We start from the raw sequence: 8,666 nt of genomic DNA on the forward strand, positions 1-8,666 counted from the left end.
TAAAACTAGCGTTACAACAAAACAATAGCTATAAAACAGTGCGCGACTACTCCGAAGTGACACCATTGATAATAATTTAATCAATATTCTGACATTATTGTGACAATTATGTGTAACTTGACTTTTTGCTTCAGTGACAATTTTATGAAACCACTAATAGGAACCTGCTTTTGATTTGATAAATATATTCAGCGAGCAAAAAAGGACATATTACTATTATTATTAAGAATTGCATTTAGGAACATTACAAATTCTTAAGAATTTTTCATAAGAAATTTCTTAACTTCCTTCTTTACAAGAATTTGGCTCTAGGATTCTTTGATTAAATAAAAAGTTCAAATGCACAGCATTTATTTGAAACAGAATTCTTTTGTAACATTATACATGTCTTTAGTCACTTTTAATCAATTTAATGCATCCATGCCGAATAAAAGTATTGGGACCAAGTCTCTCTATCAACTAGTTGTTTATTAGCATGCCTATTATTAACATATTGGCTGTTTATTAGTGCTTACTGCTTATAAAGCACATAATCTGCATGCATGACCATATTCTACATTTCTAATCCTACCCAATACCTAAACTTAACAACTACCTTACTAACTATTAATAAGCAGCAAATTAGGAGTTTGAGGCAAAAGTCGTAGTTAATGGTTTGTTAATAGTGAGAATTGGACCTTAAAATAAAGTATTAATTTCTTTAAAACAAATTGAACGTTGGTGTACATTTTAGAGAGAGAAAATGGTGGGAAAAGTCAAATAATATGGGACATTTCATCAGTAAAAGACACCTCAGATGCCTCAGGGATCACAACGATCTGACAATTAACTTAGCTGCCCTCTCCCCAGGTGGCTTAGATCAAGACAAGAGCGCTAGTCTAACATCAGGCTAAAGGGTAAAATGAGGAAGGAAGCACTATGACGTGAGGAAATGCTTTATACTTTTTCACTTTTAAGCTAGCGATTAAAAACAAGCTGGGTGGGATGCAAGACGTATTAGTTAGATGATGTCTTTTAGACAGATCTAGTAAATAATAATAAATGAAAATGCAAAAAGAAAAAGTGAGCGTGTCTCTAAAATATTCCATTAAAAGTAAGAACTGCAAAGTGAAAACAAGCTAATCAAATAAATCAAATAATTATCTGTGGGCTTTAGTGATAAAGGCCACTGCAGCGCTCAGAGCAGTAATGTGCAGTATCTAGTGATTTAATTAGAGCATAATGGATTTGGCTAATCAGTGACACAATGTGTTGTTTTACGGTCCTCCGTTGAGAATACTGCTCATTTCAGAGCAGAGAAAGAACAGGAGATTGTAATCGCTCCTCACTGACAAATTGCAACCCAATTCATTACCGGACCAGGATGTGTCGGCGTAAGAAGATCAAATAAATAATAGCGGCACTGGACAATCCTATAATTCATGGCTTTTACTTTACATAAAATGTTGGGTTTCCCTCCCTGAATCACCAGGATTAAGTATCGCATGAGTCACTCTCAGATAGGACCACATGAGAGGCAGAACTGGCCTATTATGTCTCCGTCAGCCTTGAGCTTTCTCCAGAAATCATTACTGTATGCGGCCCGCTCATAAACCTTGACTTTTCTTCGGTTAGACTGCCATGACAGTGTTTTTAATCAGGCAAACATCAACAGCCCTGTTGATCTAAGAGTCAAAATCATTTATCTTCCAGAAAAAATCACAAAAACACCTAAATAAAACTATATTCTGTGGTATATTTCAAGCATTAAGCGTTTGGGTTTGTCAAAAATAGAAAAAGTCACATTGACAGACTGTCCTTTTCTATCTGCCAATCTTTCCAAGTGTGCCAATATCCTGTCTGTGCTGGCACCATGTGGGGATTCACACGGGGCGCCCCGAGGCATGGAGATGTGATTAATTTAACTGTGTCAAATAGTTTTACTACCAGGTTTCACTGTGTTTACTGGGAGGAAGAAAATGGTGCTTATACAATTATATCCAGTGGAAAGTTCACCTTCTGTGACCGACATGGGTAGTGTATTTGATTTTCTTTCTTTTTGCAGTTAAAGCACAATACTGATTTTATACCAAATAATCATTTTCTAACTTACTCTTTAATTTTCACAGTATGGCATAACTGATATAACACACATTGTTCAACATTATTATTATTCAAATTACTAAATATTTCTACATTAACAATTTTTAAAAAAAATTGTAGTTAAGTAATATATAAAAGGCCATCACTTAATGTAATTAATCAGTTGATCCAAAACTGGTCTGAACTTACTCAAGCAGTGTCAATTAGTTCAGATTCAAACAGGTTTAGTCAAATGACTATCACTCATCGCTATCCAATGAACTCTCATGAATAAAAGAGCTAGTGCATATTTTTATTTCGCTTAAATTTCCATCCTCTACAAAGCTATAATGTTCTTTAGGTTTGCTTTGGCATCCTTTTCTGAAGCTTATTTCATGGCACAAATAAAGCAAGTCATGCAGGTTTGGAATGATTTGAGGGTGAACAAATAATGACAGAACGTTCATTTATAGGTGAACTGTCCCTTTAAAAAGAGTCTAGATTCAGACCTAGCCTGTCTGCTTAATTAGCAACATATGCAAAGTCTGAAGAAACTCCAGACTTGCACAGACTTCTTGGATCCGACTGTTAAATCGAATCCAGTTGGAGAGAGAAGCCTGATAAACAACTGAATTAATCTGAGTTATACTGATGAATCGTAAGCAGTTTCTGTTATTGGTAACACTTGTATTCATTTCCTTTCATAATCATATTCCCAAAGTTAGCTTTACTCTTTTGTTTTAAATGCAATTTACCATTGTACAATGTTAAAATTGAATTTCACCTGATATATAAAAATGCACTGAAGATGAATTCAATTTGCAGCAACACATGATTCACGTATCTGATTTAGAGTTTGCAAAGCTGCATGTCCTCCCTTAGAAGAAACATTGCATTGAAGATCAATATAAAAACTGTTAATAGTTGCTTAGCAACATGTCATCATGACAGTGCGCAGTTTCATATTTCTTAAGGCTGTAATCTCAGCGGTGCTGCTGGACTTTTGTTCTTCCACCTCCCTGCAGACACAGAGCGTGTGTGTGTGCATCTCTACGGACATGCGGCCTAACAAAGCCTCGTCGCGCAACACCTAACTACATTTCACAATATACACAGGGGGTGAACTGGAGAAATCTTTCACCGACCCCTTCACATGTCAACACGATAACAGTGGCCATGTGTCTTTCCAGTATATTGACCAAAGAAATCAAAACACCATGCCTCATTTGCTGCGCTAGGGGATGGACTTTGAATTCATTTTTGGTTGAAAAAGCATCAAACTACTCTTGATTAAGCTACTAATGATGCGTCAGTGACAACAAGCTGCCTCGTGGCTCTAATTGATCTTCCAATCTTCCTCTGCGGAGATCTCTCCTACCTGCAGCGTGGGATGGGCTATTTTAAGAGATGATATATTATTCCTCTAAAAGTCAGTGGCTGAGGTGGTGAAAAAAGGGAGAAATGACGGCTCCCCTTACAAGATGGCATAATGAGCCTCGCCTGTGACCGAGCTGTGAGATCCGCCCATTAAAACGAAACCCCATGTTTGCCATCGTTAAAAAAGCAGCTGCATTTTCACAGGTCATGACTGATAGGCCACTCCGAGCGCTCTGATGCAGGCTAAGCTAATTGTTGAAATGCTCATTAAATCAGATAAAGTAGCACATAAATCAGACTGAAGGTTTGAACTATGGTCAGCCTGCACCGTTTGGCGGGAGTAAATCTCCCAGGGACATTTGTTCAGTGCCTTAGATCTCATTACATCTTTTTCTTGACAAAGTTCCAGCACCTCTGATACTGTACAAAGCCTGGACTTAAACACAGCTGGTTTCTGTGGGCCTTGGATGAAAGTGGAGCTTGACATAATGTTGCAAATCTGAGCATGAAATGAGAATTGTTTTATGTGTTGGATTTGGGTTTAACAGGCTTGTTGGTAAACCTGAGACACGAAAATGGCAACAAAACATAGTATGGGCCATAATTCTTCGCATAACGTGGCCCAGGCTCCATCGTAAATTTAACCGAACAAGCAATTAAACAATATTGACGTAATGCTATATATAAATGGGAAAAACATCTCATAAATATTGATGGGATGGATCGAATATTTGGTTCTGAGAGTCCTGACATGTACTGGGCAACCAGACATCGTAAATAAAGGTTAGCGATGATGAATGAAGCATGTTGGGAGATATGAAGCATTGATTTTATTCACCCTCCTCTGACTCTCATTCGTGACCTGTTGGCAGTCTGAAGGCAACACTCCATCAGATCCTGCTGCTCTCTTGGAATAGCAGGGTAATGCATTAAAAGCCTCATTTGGAGCACATGTTTTGGGTGGGGGAAGCCAAATGTTGACATGCAACACAATTTGAGCGTGCCTTGCTAAAACTGCTTTGTGATTAATAACTCACTGGCGTTTGCTAACCACATGCAAACGGATATGTCATCTCTCATTACCGTTTTATTATTGACTAATCGATATTTCACCGCTGTGATGCTTCCACCAGATGTCAACAAGCAAATTGAGATACAGTGCTTCTTAGATTGAAAATAATCTAACAGGCTTTGTTAGCATAATGATGCACATATGAGCTCTGCGCATTGTCCGAGGCTTTTTACAGACAGCCTTACTGCCTACCAAATAGGCATGAACCTGTTGTAGTCACAAAGCTTTATTAAAATTGTATGTAAGATAAGAAATTTATGAAAGCTTGTTTCTGCCTCAGAGTAAAAAATACAAAAGATAACTATGAGATTCAATTTTAAAATAAGAGCAAACAAAACTTGCAAGATATAAAATTGCACTCTGGAAAAAAAAAAAGCCGCAATTGCTAAATATAAAGTCACAAAGTGAGAAATAAAATCACTTAAGATCTAAAGTCACAATGTGAGATTAAAAGGTACAATTGCAAGATCTAAAATCATAATTACAAGAAAAAATTGCAATTACAAGAAATAAAGTCACAATCAGCTTTTCATTTTTTTACTCTGAGGCAGAAATGGGTTTCCATCACATTTAGAAATAAAACACAGAAAAATAAAAATACCAAGTTAAATTAAATTGTATAATCAATTCCCAGAATCCTGCCGCGTACCACCTGGGGCAGTCTGTGTACCCCAGTTAGAGAAGCACTGCTCTAAATGAAAGACAGCAGGGTAACTCCCTTTTCTCACACCTCTCTCCTCTTGGCAGAGAGAAGATTCCTGAGACAATGTACAACTTTGACACCAGCCGTTATTTTAGCGAACGCCTAATTTCATGCTGACAACTCCAGAGCCAAGAGAAATATTCATTTCAGCCGTCTCCAGGAGTTTAGATAATCTGGCACTCTGAGACGGCATATGGAAAAACTGAAGCTGAGGAACTGTGTGCGACCAGGGTGTTTAAATCAAGACCTCTGAGGAGTGGATAAAATATCTCTCATGAAATGTTTACATTCACAGTATTTCTTTACGCTGTAGCTTCATCTGCTTTTCAAAGGCTCACTCTGTGCAAATAAGATTTAAGTAAATGACACGGTTTGTGTGAAGACCAAGCAAACCAGTCGCTACCCATGCAAAGATGCATAGATCTTTTAACAAGTTTGTACAAAGCGGAAGGTGAGAGGTTAAGTTTGTACTTTCTGTGTTTTGCAGTATATCCAAGAAGCAGTACTTACCAAACATATTCCTACGAGACGTAATTGGTCTCGCTACATCTGTAGAAAGGAAAATTCAGATTGCTGTAAATCAAGATAGAAAAAGAGAAAACATCATACTCTTTCCCATAATGATATGAAGTTCATGTCCGAAAACCACATCCTTCACATTGCATCTGGCTGCTTGGTCAATGTTAAACCATAAACCACACCAGCGACTCAGCACTCATCAGTCCACCCATCTGCATATAATTACAGATACATAGAGCTTGGCAGAGAAAACTTGCTAACTACTTTAAATCATCCTTGAATTGGCAGCAGTTATAAGCGCTGGGTTTGAGTAGATGCATGGTCAGGTCATTATATGTCAGGCTCAGAATACATGATCAAATTCCTTCCTGTCATCATGTCTTACTATTTGGCAGAGCAAACACAATATCTAGTGCCATTTTTGAACAGTCTTTTGTGCCAGTACGATCACCAAGGTAACACTAATAAAGATTTAGGATGTTCATTATTCACAAGCTTGTACAGAAGAAGTAAGCCCAGTTCAAAATTAAATGTGTTTTTGCTCTGCAAAATGACAATTTAGGCTAAATTGATTTGTCCCTGGCTCCAGTTGTAACGACCGAGCTTGAGTACTTGGAATATTTTTGTTGCTGTACTACCTGTGGTCAAATGGAAACTATATGCACAAGCTAAATGAAGCAGTGCTAATGCAGCTCTTAGGAAATGCTTATTAGCTTTAAAATATGAACAAATGACTGTGACATACTACAGTTTGCTATCCACACCGGGAAGAAATTCAGTTGAGGTCTAGTCTCGACCTCAGGTGGGAAGTGTACAGATGGCCACAATCCGTTTGCTGTCCGTCTGATGCATACTTTACACAAAAATAGCAAGCACTGACTGAAACAATCAGTTTCAATCTGACTGGCTGCACCTGGCAAACTTTGTCAAGTCATCTTATTTCATCTTCAAAAGCACTCATTCGATCAACCCAGCGTTTTTGGCACCAAATCTTTAAAAAATGTTCAGTTTTGATTTAGGCACTTAGAAGCGAGAGGTTTTCAAAATCTTTGATGCCAAGAAACCCACAAACATGATAATCCCCTTGCAACTTTAAATTTCAGAAAAAAAAAAATGGTACAAAAGTGGGGTGGTACCATTTCAAGAGGCACTAATATGTTCCATTTAGGTCATAATATCTATCTATCTATCTATCTGTCTGTCTGTCTATCTGTCTGTCTGTCTTATCTATCTATCTCTGTCTATCTGTCTGTCTATCTATCTGTCTGTCTGTCTGTCTGTCTATCTATATCAAATTATTAGAATATGATCTGAAAAATATTGTACATTTTGTACATTAAATGTATCTTTTTGTTCTACCCACTATTAGAGTATGTAGAAACCTGAAGACAAACATTTTAAATTTTTATTTATTTATTTATTATTTTTTGCATAGCACTTTTCACAATAAATATCAATAGCCAATATCATTGAAATGAATTTTAAAATATCATTATCATCATTCACCATTACCTTTTACAGTCCTAAAAATAAATTTCCATAAACCCCTTGCACCCCATTGGGAGTCCCTAATTCTATGTCTGATAACCACTGAAACTGATATCCACAAACAAATCTGTATAAAACAATGATATGCTATCATAAACTATCATAAACTAAGTTATGCCTGTGAAAATCTGATCACAAAGTCTACACATTTTATGCTATTTTTTTTTGTGTGTGTGTGTTTGCATGGTCATTTGCAAATATTTTTATAAATGTTCTTTTTCACGACGCTGGTACATTAATGTCGTATAATGGACCATATCACAGCTTAAATGGGCCAAAATGAATTCTGAGTCCACTTTCAAGGTCAGAGATAAATTTAAAAATAACTGGGTCCTTTTCACTTAGCTTATACTTTTGAATTCACTTTAGGGGATCTGATTTTTTAAATGTGTGTTTTTTTTAAACTAAATTAAACTGATTAAGAGATTAAAACTAACAAAAGTAACTTGATTCCATCATATATACTGCAAAAAAAAAAAAAAGGCACACCTCTCAGTCCATACAAAGCCAGTACAAAGGAGATGGTAAGCAGAACCTCAACAGAGCCATAAGAGCCTGGACCAGACAGGATAATGTTCCTCTAACACACTTAGAGCAATTGACTTAATTATACCGTCCTTGGTGTTTGACGCTTTCTAGAGATCAGCATGGTTAAAGACACTTCATTCAGTTTCAAGCTAACACACCAGCATGCATCTGCTCACAGGACCTCCCATGGCAGCTCTCTCCTGAGAGCAGTTTGACATCTCCCTCACCCCCGAACACACACGCTCAGACACTCTTCTTCCTGTCCCGCATATGACACTGTCCTGTTTATCAGCTTTAATTTCACTCTGTTGTCTCTGCTTACTGCTGTAATTGAGCTGTCCTGTCGCTGAACCGGCCCAGTGGGATCTGTATGTAATCAGCCAGGTGCTCCCAAGGGCCTCTCACTGTCTGTGACAACTGCTACAGATGCCTGCGGCGCTCTCCTGTTCACCTGTTCCACGTGCCGCTTTGTGTCCCACATCTAAAGCATTCATGCATTTGTTTTAATTGTTAATTAGGACTTGTAATTGTTTATTAGGACATTTTCCTTAGCAAGAACATTTAGTGGACTCAATGAATGATGAAGAACACTGTCATATTACATGGATAAAAGCATCTGCTAAATAAATGTCAATAGTGCTGTCCGAATTCTTGAGTGAACGACTTCATTCCCTACATTTGTTCACTACTTTTTACCCACAATGCATTCTGATTTCGAGTGTACAACCGTCATACACTCGCTGAAGCACTATTTCCCACAATCCAATACGAGAACCGAGCTGTTAGAGAGAGCGGGAGCGAGCGAGTTTGAATGAGAGATGCCATTTAATTTACAAAAATGATGATAATTTGGTGGAT

Source organism: Onychostoma macrolepis, chromosome 21, assembly GCF_012432095.1.
Source record: "Onychostoma macrolepis isolate SWU-2019 chromosome 21, ASM1243209v1, whole genome shotgun sequence".
NCBI classification, from domain to species: domain Eukaryota; kingdom Metazoa; phylum Chordata; class Actinopteri; order Cypriniformes; family Cyprinidae; genus Onychostoma; species Onychostoma macrolepis.